This window comes from Mustela nivalis (assembly GCF_964662115.1).
Source record: "Mustela nivalis genome assembly, chromosome: 9".
NCBI lineage: Eukaryota > Metazoa > Chordata > Mammalia > Carnivora > Mustelidae > Mustela > Mustela nivalis.
Window position 1 is genome coordinate 37,192,163 of NC_139028.1, and position 25,971 is coordinate 37,218,133.

The window sequence follows — 25,971 nt, forward strand, 5'->3', positions numbered from 1 at the left end:
GAGCAGGCGGGATATCCAAATAAGGGAAACTTCCAAAAGACCCCTGAGCTTCCTCTGAGACCCCTTAAAAGCCCCCTCCTCCCTGCCTTGGGCGCGACTTCCGCCACTCTGTTTTCCAGAGTGGTGGAACCTCGCCCGAGGGTGCCCACCTCCTCCTACCACAACTTTCCTGGCTCCCCTTCTCCTGAGCCCTGAAACTTCGCCAGAGAGCGTTTTTAATAAATCTTGCCTTGCACCCACTTTGCCTGGTGTTGTGTTTATCTCGCCGGAAAAAACTTTATATTTGGTGCCGAGACCCGGGAAGGAGATTGAGCCCCCACACAGTGGGGAGGCTCTCTCCTTTCCCTGGCCGAACCGGACCTGCCTTTCCGAACGCCACTTCCAAAGCTGTGGTGAGTTTCCCCGATTCATCACGCCTCCTTCCGGAAAGCCCTGCCCTAATCCCGGCCGCGTCAGGGTGGACCCCGCTGGTCACCAGGTGACCTCCGTGACTTTGAGAGGCTGGGAGACGTCCTAACCTCTACGGCAGTCGACACAGTTTTTCCGCAACCCAGTGGTGGACGAGGGGACGCCTTCCTCCAGCCCTCGGGTTGCCCGGCAACGAATCGTGGGGACCTCCCAATCCAAATTCGACCCTAAAACATCCCGGGGGTGTTTTAGGCCTGCTGGCCAATCTTAAAACCCTGGAACTGGACCAGGACCTGCAAAAATGATGTTACTGTACTGTCGCTTGGCCACAATACCGATTAGACAATCAGTCCCAATGGCCTCCGGAAGGCACGTTTAACTATCAGACTTTCATGGACCTAAATAACCTCAGCAGGCACCAAGGCAGATGGGCCAAGGTCCCTTATGTCCAGCTTTCTGGACTCTGTGCTCTCGCCCATTCCTCTGCTCTCACTGCTCCACTTTTCAGGTCCTCTTGGCCCGCTCCCCTCCCCCTACCCTGCCACCCACTGCTCCCAAAGACTCGGACCTCTCCTCCCCATCTCCTCTCTCTGAACCCCCGGAGAGCTTCACCCACCCACTGACAACAGGACCTCTGGTTCCTCCTCCTCCTCCTTACCGCGATCCTTCACCCCAAGGTCCCTTAAACTAAGGATTTCTGAACTGGCGCTCTCCTCTACCCCTCCTTCTCCCCTCCCCACTCCTATCCGAACTCCTGACAAATTTATCCGTAGTAAACAGGAAACTCCAATCAAAGTTTACTGAAGGTCAAATAGGCTCTTGTTATTTGTTAAAATCTGCTAGCAAAGAGATGACTAGAACTGCTGGTTAATTGTGTGTCTCGGAGTTTTAATGGGTCATCCTTAAGGTAGCATTCAAAGTCTTTGGTAACCTTTAACAGAATGGGATAAAATACCTGAGCGCTGGTCTCCAGAACTAGGTTTATGCTTTTGAAATCTGTTGGTAAACACCTTTTGTGCTTAATTGAATTCTGTTGTAACAGCCGCAGGGCTACTGTTTGAGCTAGATCCTTTCGTAAAGAATGGAAGGGGAGGGTGTCCAATCTGTTTGAACCTGAAGAGTGCCTGACTGCGTGAATGTGTCTGTGTGGCGCCAGCCGCACTAGGGCTCGAAAGCCCCCCCCCCCCCCCGAGTTAGTCTGCCCCCCAAGGGAGGTTGCTGGAGTTGAGGAAGTTGTTTGAGTTCATGCGCCCTTCTCTCTACAGGACCTTTCCCAAATTGAGAAAGGTTTGGGCTCCTTTTAGGCCAGTTCTGATAACTATATTAAAGAATTCCAATATCTGGCCCAAGCCTATGACCTCACCTGGCATGATTTACATGTGGTCCAGACCACCACCCTCACCATAGAGGAGAGGGAACGCATCCAGGCTGCTGCCTGGGAGCACGCGGATCAGGTCCAGCTCACTGATGCTGGAGCCCGGGCGGTCCCAGCTGTAGAACCAGGTTGGGATTATCAGGATGGCCAAGATGGCCACTGGCACCGCGACCGCATGGTCCAGTGTCTCATAGCCGGCATGTGGGCAGCCTCTAATAAGGCCGTTAATTATGACAAGATTAGGGAGATTGTCCAGGCCCCTACGACAACCCCACCATGTTTCTTAACCAGTTGACCGAACCTTTAACCCAGTACACTCGCTTGGACCCTGCCTCTCCTGCGGGGGCCACGGTACTGGCTACTCATTTTATCTCTCAATTGGCACCAGATATACAGGGAAAGTTAAAGAAGGCTGAGGAGGACCCTCAGTCCCCCATTTCTGACTTGGTGAAAATGGCATTTAAGGTTTTTAATTCCCGTGAGGAGGCGGCTGAGCTTAAACGACAAGCCAGACTCCAGCAAAAGGTTCAGTTGCAGACCCAAGCCTTGGTAGCAGCCCTGCGGCCGGCCGGCTCCGGGAGCCAGCAGAGAGGGGCAACCAATCGCACCCCGCCGGGGGGCCTGTTTCAAATGCGGGGCCAAGGGACATTGGGCTCGCCAGTGCCCCAATCCAAAGCCGCCAACTCGGCCTTGCCCTCAATGCCATTTGATGGGCCACTGGAAATCCAACTGCCCTAACCTCGGGGTATCTTCAGCGCCTCAACATGGGGGACCCCCCGAGATAGTAAGTCTGGCCTTTCAACTGCTTGGATTGGAGGACGACTGACAAAGCCCAGACTCAGCCACCCCTCTCACCCAGGCCAAGCCCAGGGTTAGGCTCCAGGTAGTGGGTAAGTCCATCTCTTTTTTGCTGGACACGGCTCTGTTCTGCCTTCCTACTCGGGACTTACTCGAACCTCACCAATTACTGTTATGGGGATCGATGGGACCTCCTCCAATCCTAGGGTGACCCTTCCCCTTACCTGTGGCCTGGATGGGTTTTCCTTCCCCCACTTGTTCCTATGATTCCTTCCTGCCTGGTCCCTCTACTGGGTAGGGACATTCTCCAGAAACTAAGGGCAACTATCTGCCTCTCCCCTTCCTCCCCTCTATCCACCTCAACCCTTCTCATCCTACACCTCTCCACTCCCTTGACTCCCGCTCCAGATAACCTACCTACTGTAGACCCTCAGGTGTGGGACATCTCAGAGCCCATCATCGCTTCCCACCTTACCCCGGTTAAAGTACAGCTTAAGGATAACTCTTAAGTTTCCCTCTAGAGCTCAGTTCCCTATTTCCTTAGCCCACCGCCAGGGCCTGAAACCAATCATAGAATGGCTTTAACATCAGGGACTCCTGATCCCCATCATTTCCCCCTGTAACACCCCATCCTCCTAGTACGCAAGCCCTCAGGGGCTTATCAACTGGTACAAGACCTTAGGCTTATCAACGAGGTCATGGTCCCCCTCCACCCAGTCGTTCCTAACCCTACTGTCTCGCGTTCCCCCAAACACCTCTCACTTTACTGTACTGGAGCTAAAGGACGCCTTTTTCACCGTCCCTTTGCACCCTGATTCCTATTTTCTTTTTGCCTTCACCTGGGAGGATCCTGACATGCATGCTTCTGGACAACTAACTTGGACTGTTCTACCCCAGGGGTTCAGGGACAGCCCTCACATTTTCAGCCAGGCCTACAGACTTAGCAGCAGTGCGTCCTTAAGGCCAGTACTTTACTACATATGTGGATGACCTCATCCTCTGTAGCCCCTCCCTCTCGGTCTCCCAAGACGACACCTCCACCCTACTTAACTTTCTGGGGGCCAAGGGATATCAAGTACCCCCCTCTAAGGCCCTCAACATGACCTTAGGGCAGCCCATCACGGTCTACTCTCCTGCCGACTCACAGATCTCCTTAGACACCGATACCTGGCCCATCTGACTCCTCGTCTCCAGCTATTCCATCTGCTATTCCTAGAGAACCCGCATCTCTCTCTCTCTACCTCCCCCCGCTTAAACCCTGCAACTTTACTGCCTATACCCTTGCCAGATAAGGGGTGGATCTACATCCAGGACAGGATTGTCCTGCCAGGCAATCTGGTGCACACCTTGATTACTGACATCCACCAATCCCTCCATAGTGGCCCATAGACTCTCCACTAATTTCTTCAGCCACTGTTCTATCATCCTTCCTTATCTAAGGTAATCAAAGTTGTCCACAGGGCTTGCAAAACCTGTTCCGCCGTGAATTCACAAGGAGGAATCCACAGACCAGGGCCTAACCAACAGCTCCGAGGTCATCAGCCGGGGGAAGACTGACACCTGGACTTCACTCCCATGCCTTGCCATAAAATACATTCACAGGCTGGATCGAAGCATACCTCATGGCCCGGGAAACAGTGGACGTAGTGGCTACAATACTCATCGAGCGCATCATCCCGAGGTTCGGATTGCCCCGGACCCTCCAGTCGGACAACGGACCTGCCTTCATCTCCAGTGTAACCCAACAGGTAGCTGAGAGCCTCAACATAACCTGGGAACTTCACATCCCATACCACCCACAGTCATCGGTAAGGTAGAAAAGGCCAACGGGCTGCTCAAAGCCCAACTCACCAAACCTACTCTAGAAACCCGTCTTTCCTGGCCTACACTTCTGCCTATGGCTCTCACCAGACTCCTGGCTACACCCCGCGGGTCTTCAGGCTTAAGCCCATTTGAATTACTATACGGCCGGCCCTTTCTTAGAAATCATAGCCCTCCGTCCATTTCCCCGCCTCTTTTATCCTATCTACTTTACCTCACTCTATGTCGTAGGGATACCCCTCCCTATTGACTGGCCACTCCCCAACTTCAGGGCCACAAATAATACGGTCCATATGGGCCCCATCGGGGGAAACATACATATTATTAATGCGTCCTCCCTTACCACTGCAGCTGCCATATCACTAACTCCTCCCTCCTGTACTGTACTCCCTCGGGAATATTTCTCTTGTGCCCTCAGGGAATCTATCGCTGCCTGACCACTAACGACTCCCTGGGCTATATATTCATTCTACTATCTCCTTCTACCACCATCTACTCTGAATCCCAGCTGCTGTCCATCCTATTTCCCCAACACCATGGAGGAAGGGCTGCCCTCCTCCCATTCATAACAGGGGCAGGAATAGCCACAGGGGTGGCAACTGGAACAGTGTGGATAGGAATCTCCATAGACTTTTTTCTTACAAACTCTCCCAAGCCCTGAATGATGACACGGAATGGGTTGCTGACTCCCTCACAGCCCTACAGACACAAGTCACCAGCCTGGCAGCCTTAGCTCTACAGAACCGACGGGCCTTAGACCTTCTGACCGCCGATAAAGGGGGGACCTGCCTATTATTAAATGAAGAATGTTGTTACTTTGTTAACCAATCATATAGTTACCTCCAGGATCAAAGAACTCAGGGATCAGATCCAAGCACAGTGGCGAGACACATCCTCCTGGGGCCTGGACCCCTACAACTGGGTAACCTGGCTGCTCCCTCTAGCGGGACCTGTATGCATAATCCTCCTCCTAATCTCAGTTGCTCCCTGTCTTTTCCGGTACTTGCAGGGTCGCCTACAAGAACTTGCCTGAGTATCTGTCAATCAACTCCTCCTCCAGCCCTACTCTCACCTGCCCACTTCCGACTACACCCATGATGACGCCCCCTGTCAGCAGGAAGTAGCCAGAACCAAGTCAATGCCCCTGACAACATTATATTAAGCAAAAGGTCGGAATGTTGGGCTGGCAGGAAGGGCTACTAAAGATGGCGAAAGCTCCCGCCACAAGACCTGAGCTCCGACAGGAGAACAAAGGCCCAAGCAGGAATCTGAGACCCCCGCCCGGGCTCCCATGGACCAATGGGATCCCGATGAGCAGGCGGGATATCCAAATAAGGGAAACTTCCAAAAGACCCCTGAGCTTCCTCTGAGACCCCTTAAAAGCCCCCTCCTCCCTGCCTTGGGCGCGACTTCCGCCACTCTGTTTTCCAGAGTGGTGGAACCTCGCCCGAGGGTGCCCACCTCCTCCTACCGCAACTTTCCTGGCTCCCCTTCTCCTGAGCCCTGAAACTTCGCCAGAGAGCGTTTTTAATAAATCTTGCCTTGCACCCACTTTGCCTGGTGTTGTGTTTATCTCGCCGGAAAAAACTTTATACATATCAAGATACATCCAGGAAGAATCAAAATAAACTTCCTTGCCCACACTGAGGATTTATAACTATCCTCCCATCTTTTTCTTCTCTCAGTATTTCTGTGTATTTGCTTTTGTTCTGGTAGTATAAAAATCTTATACTTGGGGTTTATTTTGACTGGTTCTTATTTTATTTTATTTGTTTTCTTGTCATCTACTTTTATTGGTCTTTTTGTTGGTCTGTTTTTGTTTGCATACTTTGTAAATCTTACCTTTGAAGCCCTTCAGGCTAGGCCTTCTCTTTTATTTATTTATTTTTTTTCCTGTCTCTCTCTCTCTTTCTCTCTCTCTCTCTGTTTTTCTTTTTTCTTTCTTTTTGGTGGGGACTCTCAATTGCTCAGAAGCATTCCAGAGTGCACCTTGCCTGCATCATGGTTGATACATTCAGGTACACATCCATTCAGCCATCTCTCACCAAAATGACTAGGAGGAGGAAGGAGGAATGCCCAACAGAGGAAAAATTCAGAGACTGGGCCCTCTCCATCAGAGCTATTGGATATGGACATAAAATGTTGGAAAGGGAATTCAGGCTAACAATTATCCAGGCAATAGCTAGATTGGAGAAAGCCTTTGATGACAAAATGGAATTGATTACGGCCAAAGTGAAAGCCACCAGGGATGATGTTAATAATGCTCTCAATGAGTTCCAATCTAATCTAAATTCTCTAAAAGCAAGGGTAACGGAGGCAGAAGAAAGAATTAGTGATCTGGAGGACAAACTGAGAGAGAAAGGGATCAGGAGTAAGCCTGGAACAAACAGCTTAGAAACGATGAAAACAGAATTAGGGAAATAAATGATGCCATGAAAAGTTCCAATGTCAAAATTACTGGAATCCCTGAGGGGGAGGAGAAAGAAGGAAGACTAGAGGATATAGTTGAACAAATTTTCCATGAAAATTTTCCCAACCTGGGGAATGGAACCAGTGTTCTTGTCCTAGAGGCATAAAGGTCTCCCCCAAGATCATAGACTCTAGAAAGACCTCGAGACACCTGATTGTGAAAATGATGAAGTATAATTTTAGACAGCAGCTCTTGAAAGAAGCTAGGGGGAAGAGATCCCTTACATGCAGAGGAAAGCCCATCAGAATAATGTCAGACCTGTTCACAGAAACCTGGCAAGCCAGAAAGGGCTGGCAAGATGTATTCAGAGTGCTAAATGAGAAAAACATGCAGCCAAGAGTACTTCATCCAGCAAGACTGGCAATCAAAATGGATGGAGAGGTAAAGAGCTTCCAAGACTGGCAAGGTTTAAAAGAGTATGTGACCACCAAGCTGGCACTACAAGAAATATTAAGTGGGGGAGGGGTACTATAAAAGAAAAAAATCCAAGGATATCACTGAAAAGATATATATTGAGACAATCTATAGAAACAAAAACGTCACAGGTAACACTATTCAATGAAAATGTATCTCTCACTAATCACTATCAATGTGAGTGGCCTAAATTCACACAGAAAATGGCACAGGGTTGCAGATTTTTTAAAACGACAGGACCCATCCATATGTTGTCTACAAGAGACCCATTTTGAACCTAAGGACACATCCAGACTCAAAGTGAAGGGATGGAGAAGCACCTTTCATGCCAATGGGCCTCAAAAGAAGGGTGGGGGAGCGATTTTCATATCAGATAAATTAGATTTTAAACTAAAGACTGTAGTCAGAGATACAGAAGGACACTACATAATTCCTGAAGGGAAAATCCACCAAGAAGATCTAACAATTGTAAATATGTATGCCCCCAATATGGGAAGAACCAATTACATAAGAAAACTGTCAATCAAGATAAAGAGTCATATTGATAGGAATACCTTAATAGTAGGAGATCTTAACATGCCACTCTCAGTAATAGACAGATCACCCAAGCAGAAAATCAATAAAGAAACAAGAGCATTGAATGACAGATTGGACTAGATGGACCTCATAGATATATAAAGAACTTTCCACCCTAAAACAATAGAATACTCATTCTTCTCGAGTGCACATGGAACTTTCTCCAGAATAGACCATATAGTGGGTCACAAATCAGGGATCAATTGATACCAAAAGATTGAGATTATTCCTTGAATATTCTCAGATCACAATGCTTTGAAACTGGCGCTCAACCACAAGAAAAAATTCAGAAGGAATACAAACACTTGGAAGTGAAAAACCACCCAGCTCAAAAAAATCTGGATCAGCCATGAAAACAAAGAAGAACTTAAACAATTCATGGAAACCAATGAAATTAAGACACTTTGTTGTCTTCAGCAAAGGCAGTCCTAAGGGGGAAATACATAGCCATGCAAGCATCCCTCGAAAAAGCTCAAAAATCCAGAACAAACCAGCTTTCTTTACACCTTAAAGGACTGGAGAATCAACAACAAATTAAGCCAGCTCCACACACAAGAAGGGAAATAATCAAGATTAAAGCAGAGATCAATGAGAAAGAAACTAAAGATACAGTAGAATGCATCAATGAAACTAGAAGCTGGTTTTTTGAAAGAATCAATAAGATCATTAAACCATTGGCCAAACTAATCCAAAAGAAAAGAGAGAAGTCCCAAATTAATAAAATTATGAAAAAAAACAAAATGAGAGAGATCACAACTAACACTGAGGAAATAGAAACAATCACCAGAAATTATTATCAACAGTTAAATGCCAAGAAGTTAAGCAACCTAGAAGAAATGGATGCCTACCTGGAAACCTATAAACTTCCAAAATTGAACCAGGAAGAAATGGACAACCTGAATAGACATATATTTATGAACAAGACTGAAGCAGTGATCAAAAACCTCCCAAAAAACAAGAGCCCAGGACCTGATGGATTCCCTGGGAAAATCTACCAAACTTTCAAAGAAGAAATAACACCTGTTCTCCTGAAGCTGTGTCCAAAAATTGAAGCAGAAGGATAATTTCAGAATCTTTTTATGAAGCCAGCATTACCCTGATCACCGAACCAGGCAAAGACCCCACCAGAAAGGAGAATTTCAGACCAATATCCCTGATGAATATGGATGCCAAGATTCTCAACAAAATCCTAGCTAAGAGGATCTGACAGCACATTGAAAAGATTATCTTCCATGACCAAGTGGGATTCATCCCTGGGTTGCAAGGATGGTTCAACATTCACAAATCAATCAATGTGACAGAATAAATCAATAAGAAGAGAGAAGAACCACATGGTCCTCTCAATTGATGCAGAAAAAGCATTTGACAAAATCCAGCGTCTGTTCCTAATTAAAATGCTTCAAAGTATAGGGATAGAGGGGACATTCCGCAACTTTATAAAATCTATGAAAAACCCACAGCAAGAATCATCCTCAATGCGAAAAAGCTCACAGCCTTCCCTCTGAGATCAGGAACACGACAAGGATGCCCACTCTCACCACTCTAATTCAACATAGTATTAGAAGTCCTAGCAACAATAATCATACAACAAAGAGAAATAAAATTTATTCAAATTGGCACTGAAGGAGTCAAACTCTTTCTCTTTGCAGATGACATGATACTTTATATGGAAAACCCAAAAGACTCCACTCCCAAACCACCAGAACTCATACAGCAATTCAGTAATGTGGCAGGATACAAAATCAATGCACAGACATCAGTTCCTTTTTTCTACACTAGCATTGACAATATAGAAAAGGAAATTAGAGAATTTATTCTATTTATTATAGCACCAAGAACCATAAGATATCTGGGAATAAACCTAACCAAAGAGGTAAAGGATATGTACTAGAGAAACTACAGAACACTCATGAAAGAAATTGAAGACCACACAAAAGATGGAAAAGCATTCCATTCCAAAGGATCAGAAGAATAAACATTGTTAGAATGTCTATACTGCCCAGAGAAATCTATACTTTCAATGCTATTCCAATCAAAATTCCACAGGCATTTTTCAAAGTGTTAGAACAAACAATCTAAAATTTATATGGAACCAGAAAAGACTCTGAATTGCTAAGAAAATGTTGAAAAAGAAAACAAAACTAGGGGCATCATGTTGCCTGATTTCAAGCTTTACTATAAAGCTGTGATCACCAAGACAGCATGGTACTGGCACAAGAACAGACACATAGATCAGTGGAACAGAGTAGAGAACCCAGATATGGACCCTCAACTCTATGGTCAAATAATCTTCGACAAAGCAGGAAAAATATGTGAAGGAAAAAAGGCAGTCTCTTCAATAAATAGTGTTGTGAAAATTGGATAACTATGTATAGAAGAATGAAACTTGACCATCCTTTTTCACCATACACAAAGATAAACTCGAAATGGATAAAAGAACTCAATGTGAGGCGGTAATCTATCAAAATCCTAGAGGAGAATATAAGCAATAACCTCTTCAATATCGGCCACAGCAACTTCTTTGAAGACAGGTCTCCAATGGCAAAGGAAACAAAAGCTAAAATGAACTTTTGGGACTTCATCAAGATCAAAAGCTTCTGCACAGCAAAGGAAACAGTCAACAAAACAAAGAGGCCACCTACGGAATGGCAGAAGATACTCGCAAATGACACTACAGACAGAGGGCTGATATCCAAATTTATAAAGAACTCCTCAAACTCAACACACACAAAGCAGATAATCACGTCAAAAAATGGGCAGAAGACATGGACAGACACTTCTCTAAAGAATACATACAAACAGCTAACAGCACATGAAAAAATATTCATCACTAGCCATCAGGGAGATTCAAATCAAAACCACATTGAGATACCACCTTATACCAGTTAGAATGGCCAATCAACAAGACAGGAAACAACAAGTGTTGGAGAGGATGTGGAGAAAGGGGAACCCTCTTACACTGCTGGTGGGAATGCAAGTTGGTGCAGCCACTTTGGAAAACAGTGTGGAGATTCCTTAAGAAAGTAAAAATAGAGCTACCCTATGACCCTGGAATTGCACTACTGGGTATTTACCCCAAAGATTCAGATGTAGTGAAAAGAAGGTCCATCTGTACCCCAATGTTCATAGCAGCAATGGCCACATTTGCCAAACTCTGGAAGGGGCCAAGATGCCCTTCAGCAAAGGAATGGATAAGGAAGATAAAGTCCTTAGGTATGATGGAATATTATACCTCTATCAGAAAGGATGAATACCCATCATTTGTATCACCATGTACAGGACTGGAGGAGATTATGTTGATTGAGATGAGTCAAGCAGAGAGGGTCAATTATCATATGGTTTCACTTACTTGTGGAGCATAAGGAATAACACGGAGGACATTAGGAAAAAGAAAGGAAAAGTGAATTGGGCGAAATTGGTGGGGGACTTCAACTATGAGAGACTGTACTGTGAGAAACAAACTGAAGGTTTTGGAAGGAGAGTTTTGGGGGGTTGGGTGAGCCTGGTGATGGTTATGAAGGAGGGCACATATTGTATAAAGCACTGAGTGGGGTGCATAAACAATGAATTTTGGAACACTTAAAAATAAAATTAAATTTAGAAAATACAATAAATGAACTTCAAAATAAATAAATAAAATTCTTGAACAAGTGCCGGATAATCTTTCTTTCTTTGTCATAGAAAATTATGCCATGAAATCATTGTGACATATCAAACCAAAGAAATGTAGCAATAAAATAATTACAGAATTATGTCAGACATTTGACTATTATGTTACTTTTCTAGATTTTGTGGGGATTCTTAGTTTTTTAATATTGGTATTTGTTATGATCTTTTATTCTAAAAACACTTTCTGCTATAAAACTGCTTTTGTGTCCATAATGTCTTTTTCTCTTTCTCTTAAATAATTTCTTCCCTGTTGCACAAGTCGTAGGCCTTGGACTCCTGGACCCACTGGGTGGGAAGCCCACTGTCTTCCCCTGGGCTGGTAGAAATTGCACAGTAATCATATTGTGCACCAAACATGTGCCTTCTCACCTCTACTCTCTTTTCTTCCATCTTGCCTATTTCCAGGACCCTTGTCAATTCTTATGGGCCCCATGTGGCTTCCTTATGGAATTTGCTGTGGCCTCCTTTATAACTGTCAGGATAATCTAACTTCATTAAAGTTACTTGTATGTATTTCTGTCTCTTCAATTAGACCATGAATTCCTTAGGGGCATTGATGTTGTCTTATTCACTTTTCTGTTTTCAGAACCAGGCCGGATTATTGGTACCGAATAAGCACACAATCAATGTGTATATCATCTATTTAACCTGATTCTGGGGAGGTGTCCAACACTCAGTAATACTGAGTATTTTTGTCAGTACGGTGCAGAAAGCAGAGCCTTCTCCAATGTGAGGAAGTGACACAGCAACTTTCCTCTAAGGACTTTGGGAATCCAGGATCTTAGGAGGGTGGACCAGTTGTCTTATAAATACCCAGGAATGGGTATCATGTGGCAGAGATTGATGTGGCAGAAATTAACTAACTGTTCACCAAAGTGATTCCTTATCCTTTCAGAGGAAAAACTGTAATCCCATCCTTTGCAATTACCTATGGAGATGTGGTAGTCTTGGCTAGTAGAATATGAGCAGAAAGAGAGTTGGCTTGCACAATTGTGGAGGCATGGTGAGTCCAAAATCTAACAGGAGAGACTGGCAGACTAGAAACTCAGGAAAGAGCTAATGTTGTGGCTCAAGTCTAAAAGCCTCTGCTGCAGAATTCCCTCTTGTTTGGAAGCAGTTAGTGTTTGTTCTACTTATGCCATCAACTGATCAGTGAGACCCACCACATTAAGGTAGATGATCTGTTTTATTCCAAATCCATTGATTGAAATTCTAATCTCATCCAAAAAGCACCTTTACAGGAACATCCAGAATAATATTTGACCAAATAACCAAGTATCTGGGCACTGTGGCCCAGTCAGGTTAACACATAAAATTAACTGTCACAAATCCATTGTTTGTCAACTTGGTACATACGCATACCTTAAACTAAACTTAATCTCCAGATAAACACAATGACAAAGTAATAACTCTTCCTAAAATGATATAACTACTGTGTGTACAAGCAAAAGCACTAGCCCTTTCACCAGAAAAGAACATAATATCTTTGGGTAATTTTCACTCTTCTCCTTGATATTCCATAACTAATAGCACTATATAAAATTAACAGTAATTAAATACAAGTCAATATATCTTATGTCACATGATTAAGAGATGAGAGAGAAAAGAAAACAGAGATATTTACACATATAAACATACTTATTACAAATTTAGGAAGAAATACTTATGGCAATTATAGTCTTTGTTACTATAACTGGTCACCGGTTATAGTTGATATTCATAATTATCTTCCACTATCCATTCCCTAGCCCTGCTGTTTTCAGCAAGCACTTCAGGTGGTTATGGTTCTTTACCTGATGGGAAACCAAAGCTGACATTCTTGAAGAGTCCGGATCATTAGCAGGCCTACCTGAGTTGAATTATAGTTTTTAATTGACCTTAATCACAGGGCATGGTGATACTAAGTGATTCCCTGAAGAATCTCCTATATTCCAGACATATTCTTCCTCACCTGAAGTAACAGTCCAAATTTCCCTTGGCAGTCAGGATCAGTCACTTCAACCAACAACATAAGTCTTTTCTTTGTTGATTTAGGGGCACAAGAAGCCTAGAGCGTCCATGTGGCAGCCTTATTTTCAAGTTCAATAAAATCATCATTGTGTCTTCTGGTGGAAATATTCATCCCCTTGGAACAAAGTCTCCTAGACCAATAGAAAATAAGGTTGTGGAGACAGGAAGCAAAAATTTTGCAGGTGGGTCACCGGTGGTAATATTGAGTAATGCCAGTCCCATTTTTAGCCTCTGATTCCTGGACTTGAAACAAGAAAATCTGCATTTACAGACAGGCTTCTTTTCTCTTTCCCTCTTCTGCCAGCTGAAAGGAGACCATGAGGCCTCAGAGGTGTCATAGGAAATAAGGTTCCTGAGTCCAGAAAGGGCCACAAAGAAGACATCCCACAATCCAGAAACACCCAAATGGATATTTTGAGAGTGTTATTGGCAGAAAATTAAATTAACCCTCTAGAAATATCCACATCCCAATCCCCAAAACCTGTTAACGTGTTACCTTCTGGCAAAAGGGACATCTCAAGTGTAATCTTGAGATGGGAAGAATATTCTGGATTATCCAACAGCCCACTGTAATTGTAAGGATCCTTCCAAAGGAAAAAGGAATGCAAGAGGCTCAGAGTCAGAGGAGGAGATACAAGTGCTGAAGCAGAGTTGGAGTGAGGCAGTGATTGGCTTTGCAAGTGGAGGAAAGCCATGAGACAATGAATGCTGGAGGCATTCTGGAAGCTGGACACAGCCAGAAAATGGTTTTTCCCCAGATCCTCCAGAGGAATGCAGCCCTTAGGGTTGGGTGCAGGAGGAACAATAGAAATGATCTCCAGGTCCCACCTCCTCCCCCTTTCCTTAACCCTTGACTCTCCTGCCAAAAGGATGTACGCCCAAGACATGTCTCCATAGGTAACCTGATACCTATGCTGGAAACAGAGGTATCAGGACCCCCCAGCCCCCATCCCATACCCTATGATCACTAAATACCCTACCATATATGGATGTGAGCCCATGCCCTACCTTGGCCCAATAAAAGACCCCCACCAACTCCCTCCCAGTGCGACTTCCCCTACTCTGCTTTCCAGAGTTGTGGAACCTCTCCTGAGAGTGCCCAACTCCTCCTGGCACAACTTTCGTAGCTCCCCTTCTCCCAAGTCCTGAAACTTCACCAGAGAGGGCCTTTAATAAATCTTGCCTTGAGCCCACCTTGCCTGGTGTTGTATTTACCTCGCCTGTGAAACTTTACACTCAGGACACCTATATTTAAGCCCAATAACTGAGAATTTGTGTTTTAAACTAAGTTTGTGACATTTTGTTACAAAAGCAATAGGAAACCAACACAGTGCATAATTAATAAATTGCATAATATTAAACCATTGATATGTTGGAACTGTTTGATTAAGCAGTTGAGCTAATGTAAACAAAATACTCAAGAATAAAGAAATAGTTTCCAGATTTGAATAGTGAGATTTAAAAGAATTACAGTCCCTTTCTCCTCTTGAGACCAACTGCCCTTTTAAACCAGCCTCTAGACCTGCTTTACTCTGAGTCTCTAGTTCCTTTTCTCCACTCTTGGGTCCACACATGGCCTAGCAGGCCCTCGGGGTGGCATTTCAGCAACAATACCTTACTTAATACTCATGCTAAGAACAAATAAGTTGGAAGATGTCAAAGCTGAATTTGTCTAACGCTTTAATTGGTGCTTATTTTAGACAGTTCATTTAAAAGTTCCCAGCTTCTGCCAGATGTACAATCAAGCTGACCTGACAAGAGAATCTGTGCTATGACAGAGCAATGAGCTAATTAAAGGGCTCCTGCTCTCCCCAGCTCCAGATTAATGTGTTTATGTCACTTAGATATCACTCCTGGAAACCTCTGTCCCAGGACCTAGTATATGATCAATAAACATTTGTTGAGTAAATGAATGGCTCAGTGGGAAACCTGAGAAGCTGGAAGATCCAGATTTCACTTGGTTTAAGACACATCCAGGATCTGAAACAACTTCTGCCTTGGAGAGCCCAGTGAGGTTGCACAAGCTCCCGATATGCCAAGGTGTAGCTTAAGGTGGCTGGGGAATTTTTATAACGAGGCATTAAAGAGTAGCCTGGATGTTCTATGTGCCACCAACATGTGAGGAGGGCTGGAAGCCCCAGGGTGTGCCTTCTTCAGGTGTCATGCCTTCCTTAGCATGGGTATCAGTCAGACAGACCTGGAATGCAAATCCCACTCTGGCCATCACTTATGAGCTGTATAACTGAAATCAAGCTGCCTATCTTCTACAAGCTTGTTTCCTCATATGTAAAATGAGGTTATGTCCCTATTTCTTTGGATTTTTCTTAGGTTTAAATCCCATTAAATTTCTTAATGTAGTGCCTGGCATTCAGTAACATTTCAATGCCTCCTCACTCACATTGCCTGGCCCTTGTGTTCTCTTTGTTGGGTCTGTCTCCTCCATGGTTGCCCTGAGCACAGGAACCTTGCTCTGGGAGAGGCTTTTCCAAGTACAAGAGCAATCCTTCAGTGTTTGTAGTTGAGGAGACTAAGATCATAGAGCCAGGGCCCTGCAGGCCACTGACACATGGGGTAGAATCCAGCCTCACAGCCCCAGGAGGTGCTGGTCTTTGCACCATACTTCTCCTTCCTCTCTGGAACCTGCTATTTTCCTCATGTCTTGGGGTGCTTGCTCTTTCCCTAGGGGTGCAGCTTGGACAGTGAGAAGCCAGAGGAAGACGAGTTGAGATGGCCCCTGTGTATGAAATTCTCTCCAGGATAGAGAGCAGAGTCCCAGAATGCACTGGCCTAAGACCATGACAGCACACAAGAATCTGGAGAACCATTAGGGCCTTTCTGGTATAGCCACACATTATGGATTTGGGAATTGACCTAAAGAAAGGAAATTGCAGAGGTGGGGGTAGGGGGGTGGTGTCTCTCCTGATAACATCCTTCTCTCTGGAAATGTGGAAGCCAAACTCTGATGTAGCACTAATGTGTTCATCCAGTTATTGCCTATTTCAGTCACACTATGAGCCCCAAGGGAGAGGAATCTGTAAGGTTTTATAGGCGAGATAAACATGACACCAGGAGAGGTAAGCACAAGGCAAGATTTATTAAAGGCACTCTCCGGTGAAATTTCATGGCTCGGGAGAAGGGGAGCCAGAAAAGTTGCGCTGGGAGGAGGTGGGCACCCTCAGGCGAGGTTCCACAACTCTGGAAAGCAGAGTAGGGGAAGTCGCACTGAGAGGGAGTTGGGGGGGATTTTTGATCTGTTTCCTGCATAGGTATCAGGTTACCTATGGAGCCGTGACCTGGGCATACATCCTTTTGGCGGGAGAGTCAAGGGCGAAGGAAAGGGGGGTGGGGAGGCTGGAAGACGGCAGGACCTACTGGTGGTCATTTCCATTGTTCCTCTTGCACTCCAGGAGTTCGCTGACCCAACATTCCGACCTTTTTGGTGTAATAGGGGCGGCGACTCAGATCTGGCTGCTTCCTGCTGGCAAAGGGGCATCATCATAGGGTCCTTCGGATGTGGGTAGGCAGGTATAGGGATGCAGGAGAAGTTGTTTGACAGTGACCCTGGAAACCTCATGGATGCGTTCCTGAATGAAACGAAGAACACAGGGGGCAATTAGTGCTAATAGGCAGAGGAGAATAACGGGATTTAGGATTAGAAGGAGCCAGGTCATTAAGGGGGAGAGCCACCATTGAGGGGTTTATTCCAGGGCGATGCCGGCCACCAAAGGAGTCGCGGATTTTCACCAGGGCACCGATATTGGTTTCGACTATACCAGATTCGTTGATATAATAGCAGCAGTCTTCATTGAGGAATAAACAGGTTCCTCCCCTGTCTGTTGTGAGCAGGTCCAGGGCTCGCTGGTTCTGTAGGGCTACCTATGGTAGGCTACCTACCTACTGCAGGGGGCCACTGAGGTAATCTGTCATTGTAGGGATGCCAAGGACTCGACTGAGGCCTCCATGGCTGTTCGGAGCTATTTGGATAAACCTTGGGTAGTATCTATGGAGTGAGCTAGGGCCGCGGTGCCCAGCCTGGTGGCCACTAGGGAAGATGCCAAGGAGACCCCAATAACCAGGGAAAGAAGCACAGCCCTTTTTTGTCACAGGAGAGGGGTGGAGAGGACAGCCATTTCTGCCAGTGCTGGCACCCTCCAGGCTGGCAATCTGTGGTGACCAGCTGACTAGACCATGTGGTGTCCCCATGGGTCCAAGTTTCCACTAGGAAGAAGTGCCACCTGAACCCAGGGTCACCAGAGGGGCAGCTCTGGGGGTGGGTGAGTACAAGGAGGAGGGTGAGGCGAAGTGGTATGGGAAATCTACAACCGCGTGGGCCCCAGGGTTTGGGAAGTCCAGCCATCCTGTGGTGGGGCTGGTTTTTAGATTGGAGATGTGTACCTGCAGGTGGTGTCCTAGGAGTTTTGCCGCTGTGGGAGTTGTGAGAATAAGAGTATGGGGGCCAGTCCACCTGGTCTGTAAGGACTTTGGATGAAGTTCTCGCAAGAGAACTTGGTCCCCAGGATTTAGGGCTGGGGGAAGTCTCTGCCTGGGCAGTCAGGGGCGGGAATGGTTGAGTCTGCATGAGCCCTTAGGAGGGCTCATAAGAGGGTCAGATAGGGCAGATAGGATAGGAGGGGTGGAGGAGAGGCAGGCAGGTTGTGATTGAATAGGAAGGGCCTGCCTTAAAGGAGCTCAAAAAGTCTGAGTCCTGAATGGTGGCTAGGGGAGGCCCTAAGGCGGGTGAGTGCTAGTGGGAGAAGGGTTGGCCGAGAGAGGCGGGGTTCAAAAGTGCGTTTGGTGAGTTGTTCCTTGAGGAGGCCATTGGCCCTCTTGACCTTACCCCAGGATTGGGAGTGATAGGGGATATGGAATTTCCAGGTAGTGTTGAGGCTCTCCAAGATCTGTTGTGTGATGCTGGAGATGAAGTCCGGTCTGTTGTCTGATTGTAGGGTTTGAGGGAGTCCATACCTCAGGATGATGTGCTCAATGAGAATGGCGGCGACCACGTCTGCTGTTTCCCTAGTGGTGGAGAATGCCTCTATCCAGCCTGTGAGGGTGTTCACAAGTGTTAGTAGGCATCTAAAGGTTTTATGTCGAGGCATGTGAGTGAAGTAAAGTTGCCATTCCTTGCCTGGCTGATGCCCGCAGAGTTGGTGGGTGGGTCCCCGTCTGCGAAGGCCACCCTGGGTGCTGACCACAGAACAGGTTCTGCAGGTCTGGTGTACCTCCTTAATGGTCTTTTGGAGGAAGGAGTGATGAAAGAGAGGTTGGAGAAATTGGTATAGGGCCTTTGGACCAATGTGGAGAGACTGGTGGATGTCAGTAATGAGGGTGTGGATTAGGCTGTTCGGGAGGGCAATTTTGTCCTGGACAAAATACCATCCCTTGTCACCCAACCTGCCACCTAATGTTTTCAGGGCCCGAGTCTCCTCATCAGTGTACGAGGGACTGTGAGGAGTGTTGAGAAACAGGAAAGGGGCTGGGGAGGAGTTTAAGGCCATCTGTCAGGCAATAGTCAGCCTTGTTGTTCCCCAAAGAGATGGGGTCCTTGAAGGCCTGATGGCAGTGAACATTAGCCACCTCAGTAGTGGTACTTAAGAGCCTCAAGGAGTTTGGCAATAAGAGGCCCGTTGACTATGGGGTTTCCCTTGGTTGTGAGAAATCCCCTTTCTTGCCAGAGGACTGAGTGAGTGTGGGTAATAAGGAAAGCATATTTGGAGTCAGTATAAATAGTGAACCATTGGCCCTCAGATAAGTGAAGGGCCCTGGTAAGAGCCATGAGTTCTGTTTTTTGAGAAGTAGTCCCAATGGGAAGGGGGTGGCTTCTATGACTGCATCCAGGGTGACCACTGCATAGGCCACGTGTCGCTGTCCATCTGGAGCTATGAGGAAGCTCCCATCCACAAACAGAGTGCAATTGGGGTTAGGCAGTGGCTGGTCTGAAAGTCCTGAATGGGAGGGAGAGAGTTCTTCCAGGACTTGAGAGCAGGAGTGGAGAGGAGTGGGGGTAGACGAAGGTGTTGGCAAGAGAGTGGCGGGATTTAGGCGAGGGGAGACAGAAAGTGTGACCTGGGAGTTTTCTATGAAGAGCAGGTGGTAGAGTTGGAGACGGGAAGGAGTGAGTTGTGCCAAGGATTTGTGGCTGACTAAGTCCATCAGTTGATGAGGGGAGAAGATCATGATGGGCTATCCTAAGGTAAGTTTGAGGGCCTCTTTTGTCAGAGAAGTGGCTGCTGCTAGGGCCCTGAGTCAGGGCTGCCATCCCTGCAGTGACACTAGTTGCTTGGAGAGTCAATGGGTATAAGGAGACCCTGCTACGGGAGGCAGTCAATGATGGGCTTAAGTCCTCGCCGGTGGGTTGCTACTATAATCTGGAAATGTCCCATACCTGCAGGTCTATGGAGGGGAGACAGTCTGGGATAGAAGACGAGTCAGAGGGGAGTAGAGGGAGGATGAGGTGAGCAGAAGTCGAGGGGAGAGAGAGAGAGATGAATGGTGGCCTGAAGTTTGTGGAGGATGTCCCTGCCTAGTAGGGGAACAGGGCAGGAAGGGATAATGAGGAGGGAGTGTGAGAAGGCTGCAGGTAAGAGGTAGGCTGGCCTTTGGAGTGGAGGAAGTACTATCAATTCCCATAACTGAAACTGGGGAGGGACAAGTAGGACCCGAGTAGGAAGGCAGGACAGGGGTGCCTGAGTCTGGGCTCCATCAGTCATCCTCCAATCTGAGAAGTTGGAAGGCAGGACTTACCATCTCAGGGTCTCCCCCACATGGAGGCGCCCGGAATACCCCAAGGCTGGGGCAGTCTGATTTCCAGTGACCCATCGTGTGGCATTGAGGGCATGGCCTAGTAGACACTTTTGGATTGGGGCATTGATGGGACCAGTGTCCCTGGGCTCCGCACTTGAAACAGGCCCCCGAAGGGATGCAGTTAGGTGCTCCCTTCTGTTGACCCCCAGAACCTGCCAGCCTCAGGACTGTTACCAGGGATTGGGTCTGCAGTTGGACCTTCTGTTGGAGTCTGGCTTGGCCCTTAAGTTCTGCTGCCTCTTCTTGGGAGTTAAAGACTTTAAATGCCATTTTCACCAGATTATAATTGGGAGTTTGAGGGCCCTCCTCCACTTTCTTTCATTTTTTCCGAATGTCAGGGGCTGACTGTCGTGAGCAAAACCCCTGCGTCCCGCCAGGAGGTCGCAACATGTAAAGAAGAGATAGAGAGATGGATATGATGTAACTCACTTGATCTTTATTGGGACGAGGTCCGCACCACTATAGTGGCCCGGTCACGGTCTGCTGACGTTGTCACGGAGAAGGAGACATCGCCTCACAATCTAGACAGAGAGGTCACCGCAGAAGTTGAGACTGAGAACCAGCAAGTGGTCGGCAATGAAACTGTCGGGGCGTCGGTAACACCGGCGATGATGTCCTCCCGACAGGGAACTCGCTTCACCTCAGTCCAACCCGATGTCTCTTTATATACTGTGCTAAGTCTCCTTCATAAACATATTACATCACTTGTTTTTCTTATGCTTAAACACCAAAAACATAAACATGTTGTAAACATGTCTTGGTTTACAATATTTTGCACAAGTTAAAATATTTACAACTTGTTACTCCGCGCTAATCTTATCACTACAGGCATATGGTCTAGGCTTATTTGCTATGTGATTAGTTTGTATTTTGTTCCTGTTTTTCATTTAGTAGGGGTTTGCACTTACTACATATTATTTATTTATTTATTTATTCATTTATTTATTACACTTTATTTATTAAAGGTTCGTACTCACTACACTGAGAAGTAAAGTGAGTAGCTGAAACAGTCACCCCTGCTGGAGAGGCCAGGTCTATGCGAATGTATTGAGTCAGTTGCCTCAGTAAGTCGGTTAAGAAACATGGCTGGGTTTTCACTGGGTTCCTGAATGATTTCCCTTTACAAACCTTCTACAACTTTCTTTTGCATTCAGGTTTTGTCCCAAACAACCATCTCATTTAGGACAAAATTATCTCCTTTTACTTTTAATAAAATGTACTCCCATTCCTTAAATCTTTCTTATATATCTTCTACTTTCCTACATACAGAGTTGCTTCCTTTATTTCCAACAGTCTTAGAGTTAGCAGAATTTTGTACTCTTAGAAACATCTTTAGTTATTAACCTCTAGTCAGTTATTAATCAATTGTGACCAGTTATAACAGAATTCTTTAGATGCCAGTTTATGAATTAGTTAAGCACAAAACATACTTACTAACAGATTTAAATATTTTTATTTTCTTTGCTGTAAGAAGTCAAAAGAACAAACCTATGTTCAGTAATCAATGACTTGGCATTTTATCATCTTTGGAAAAGAACTAAATGTCCAACAAATTTAATTCCATTTGTCATCCAAGCAAAACTTTAAACTTTCAGGTTACCAAAGACTTTGAAAGCTACCTCAGCAATTACCCATTAAAACTTTGAGACAGACAATTAACTATTAGTTTAGTCATTTCTTTGCTAAAAGATTTTAACAAATAAGAGCTTATTTGACCTTCAGTAAACTTTGATTGAAGTTTCACTTTTACTGCAGATAATCTTGTCAGGAGTTCTGATAGGAGTGGGGAGGGGGAGGGGGAAGGGTAGATGAGGGCACCGGTTCAGAAATCCTGAACATAAGGGACCTTGGTCCATCTGCCTTGGTGTCTGTTGTGGTTATTTAGGTCCATGAAAATCTGATAATTAAATGTGCCTTCCAAAGGCTATTGGGACTGACTTAAGATTGGCCAACAGGCCTAAAACACCCCAGGTATGTTTTAGGGTCGAATTTGGATTGGGAGGTCCCCATGATTCCTTGCCGGGCAACCCGAGGGCTGGAGGAAGTGCCCTCATCCACCGCTGGGTTGCGGAAAAACTGTGTCAATTGCCATAGATGTTAGGACGTCTCCCGGCCTCTCGGAGTCACGGAGGTCACCTGGTGACCGGCCGGGTCCGCCCTGACGCGGCCGTGATTAGGTCAGGGCTTTCTGGACAGAGGCACGGAATCCGGGGAAACTCACCAGGGCTTCAGAAGTGGCATTGGGAAAGGCAGGTCCAGGTCTGGCTAGGGAGAGGAGAGAGCCTCTTCATCGGGGTTGGGGGCTCAATCTCCTCCCGGGCTTCGGGCACCAAATGTAAGGTTTTATAGGAGAGATAAACACAACACCAGGAGAGGTAGGCACAAGGCAAGATTTATTCAAGGCACTCTCTGGGGAAGTTTCAGGACTCAGGAGAAGGGGAGCCAGAAAAGTTGCGCTGGGAGGTGGTGGGCCCCCTAGGGCGAGGTTCTGCAACTCCAGAAAGCAGAGTAGGGTAAGTCATACTGGGAGGGAGTTGGCAGGGGTCTTTTATCTGTTTCCTGCATAGGTATCAGGTTACCTATGGAGATGTGACCTGGGAATACATCCTTTTGGCAGGAGAGTCAAGGGTGAAGGAAAGGGATGGGGGGGGCTAGAAGTCGGCCTGCAGCTGTCATTTCTATTGTTCCTTCTGCACTCCAGGAGGCTCTGGAGCTGCTGGTCATTTCTGTTGTTCCTCCTGCACTCCCAGAGTCCACCGACCCAAGAGAATCAAGTGCTCAGACCTTGGTGATGGGGTCCTCAGCTACCTCCATGCATCTTGAACAAGCTCACACAGTGAATGTACAGCTATTTCTTCTAGTGAATGCAATATTGTTCATACAAATCTCTAATTAGAGTCATACTTACTGTGTTCCCTTTGTCCTTAGTCCAGCCAGGAAATGGCTGCACTGTAACATAGTTTATGTCCCTCCCTCAGCATGCTCTGTAAGTTCGATGTTTTCTGAAAATTCTTTTTTTGTGTGTGTTTATCATGTAATAATTGTGTTATAGTGCCAGAAAATCTAAGAGTTGGGATTATTAGTGAATTTCCTTAAGTTTTTAGGCTATCCATATCCAGTTCCCAAAGCTGTGCAAACAGATGCTTGGGTGTGTTGCCTTCATTCAGAGCAAAGGAAGGATTCTTCTTCTAAATGACACTTAAATGAGTGGCACTTTGGCTCTTTGCACAGAATTTCCTCCATTCATTGGATCAATGCTTCAGCAAATTTGCACTGAATGCTTGCTCCTTGCCAGTTCACTATGCAAAGTGCTGAGTGTGCAAAGATGTAGGAGATCCTCCCTCCTTTCCCTGAAAGAGCTCAAATGCAGCCAGGAGACAAAAATGCAAGAAATTTGCAAATAAACAAGGGGATAAGTGCTTCAGTAGCATAAAGAAGCAGGATCTGGAGGCCAGGTATAGGAATGGTTAAAGATTCCTCCTGGCCTGGGGAGCAGGGTCAGGAAATCTTTGTGAAAGAGAATTTGAACTATGAATGTAGAAGAAAAACTCACTAAAGGCAGACAATGAAGTGGAAAAGAGCCTCTCAGCTGGAGAAGAAAGCCTTCACTAATTTGGCACACATTTCCTGAGCATCTGCTATGTGCTTTGAGCTGTGCTGAATGCTGGTGTTGCAAATGTCTGTAAGACCTGGACAACACCCTGGACTGTGGAGTTTCCAGAGTACTGCAGGCAGTATCAATGGTTCAGCGCAGACTGGGAGAGGCAGGGAGGACCTCACTGAGGAGACCTCTCTGCTGAGTCCTGGTGGATGCTGATCAAGACAATGAAGGTGCAGGATATGGAAGTTGAGGTGATACCACAAGGAGCTTTGGCAGAAAAGGAAAGCTTCAGCCAGAAAGTGGTAAAAGGAGCTAAAAACACAGGCAGTGAACAGAATTGTGGGTTTCACCATGAAGGCAGTAGAGAGCTTCAGAAGCGCTCAAGTGAGGATATGTTAAAGACTGGTTTTCCTTTTGATGGTGACAGAGGTAACAACCAAATGTTACCAGATTTTGTCAGGCTCTAGGCTGGGCCTTTTAGGACCCAGCTGTCTGCAGTGGAATGTGTAGGAGGGAGAATGGGAGAAATAGTGAGAGACAGGGGAACAGTTCTGCCATCAAGGTGGAGGAGCTGGAATCCTAGCCTGTAGAGACTGCCACAGAACTCCACCACCAGCTGCAGGGAAAGGAAGCAAAGCACCAGAGCCAAATATTAGACTGTGAGTGGGGATCTGAGAGAGAGAGAGGGAAAGCGTGAGGAAGAGAATTCATTCTGACACACTGCCTTTGAGAGGCTGTGGGCCTCCTGTGGGCCATGTCTACTACACACATCCCAGCTCCTCTAGTTCTACAACAACCCCTGGAGGTTAGCCAGGTGATCTGCTGACAGATGTCCTGATTCTACTGGGTAAACCTGGGGGCTTAGGAGAGAGGAAAACTTTGAAAGAATTTCTTTGGAAAACGTTGTGAAGGCCTATGCACACATTGACTTTTCATTGGTAAAGCTGTCCCCAGGTCTTTGAAAAGCTGACTTACTGGAATCCCTGAGGTCAGAATTTATTTAATTATTTATTATTATTTTTTTTTTAAATTTTCTTTTTTTTTTTTTAAAGATTTTATTTATTTATTTGACACAGAGAGATCACAAGCAGACAGAGAGGCAGGCAGAGAGAGAGGGGGAAGCAGGCTTCCTGCCAAGCAGAGAGCCCGATGCAGGGCTTGATCACAGGACCTTGAGACCATGACCTGGGCTGAAGGCAGAGGCTCAACTCACTGAGCCATCCAGGTGCCTCCATGAGGTCTCGGTTTGGCTGCCACTTTCTCCAAGAAGTCTTCCCTGCTAGCATGACTAATAATCCTTTATGCCTCGGGCATGGCCCAGGATGTTGTCCTTTCACTGCTGACACAGGAACAACCTGGGCACCTTGGAATGTTCGTCACCCTCCTTGAACCCTCAAGCTTTGTATGATGGAAGCACCCCCACAGTGTTGATCTCTCTCAATCATCTTGTTACTCTGTTACTTTCCTTTATAGAAATTAGCACAAGTACATCCAAAAAACATCAGGTCTGTCACTCTCAGCTCTGTGTTCCCAGCATCTAGCTGGCATGTTGGTGACATTCAGTACATATTTATGGAATAAACAAATAAATCACTCAAATTTCCCCAAAACATCATATTTTTTGTGCCTCCATGACTTTGGTGATGTCATTCTTTCTTCCTGGAGTGCTTTATCCCATCCTCTCCCTTGAAAAACTCCTCTGTTTCTTGACAACACAGCTCAAATATCAGCTCCTCTCCATCTCCAGGAACTAGCAGGGGTCCTGAAACCCAAGTGCCCTCCATAATGTTTATTGAATAAATGACTCTACATTTATCTCTGTAAATGTCAGATTTACTGGCTTTAACCCATCTTTTCAAAATTATTTTTGAATCCTTATTTTGTGATCCAATCTATTAGTGACCCATAACAAGCTATGTCATCCACAATTAAATAAGTGTGCACTCTTTGTATTCATCCTGTTCATATCTGTCTAAAATACACTGTGCAGAACAGGGCTGAAAAATGTCATCTGCCATGTAGTTT

At 45.9% G+C, this 25,971-nt stretch overlaps 1 long non-coding RNA gene across 1 annotated transcript; it reads left to right on the forward strand.

The window, feature by feature from the left end:
- The first annotated feature begins 315 nt into the window (after positions 1 to 315).
- On the forward strand, positions 316 to 5,954 carry LOC309841362. The gene is made up of 3 exons (XR_014299084.1): positions 316 to 392; positions 4,042 to 4,329; positions 5,412 to 5,954. It is a non-coding gene; the product is annotated as an uncharacterized lncRNA (long non-coding RNA).
- Positions 5,955 to 25,971: the final 20,017 nt, after the last annotated feature.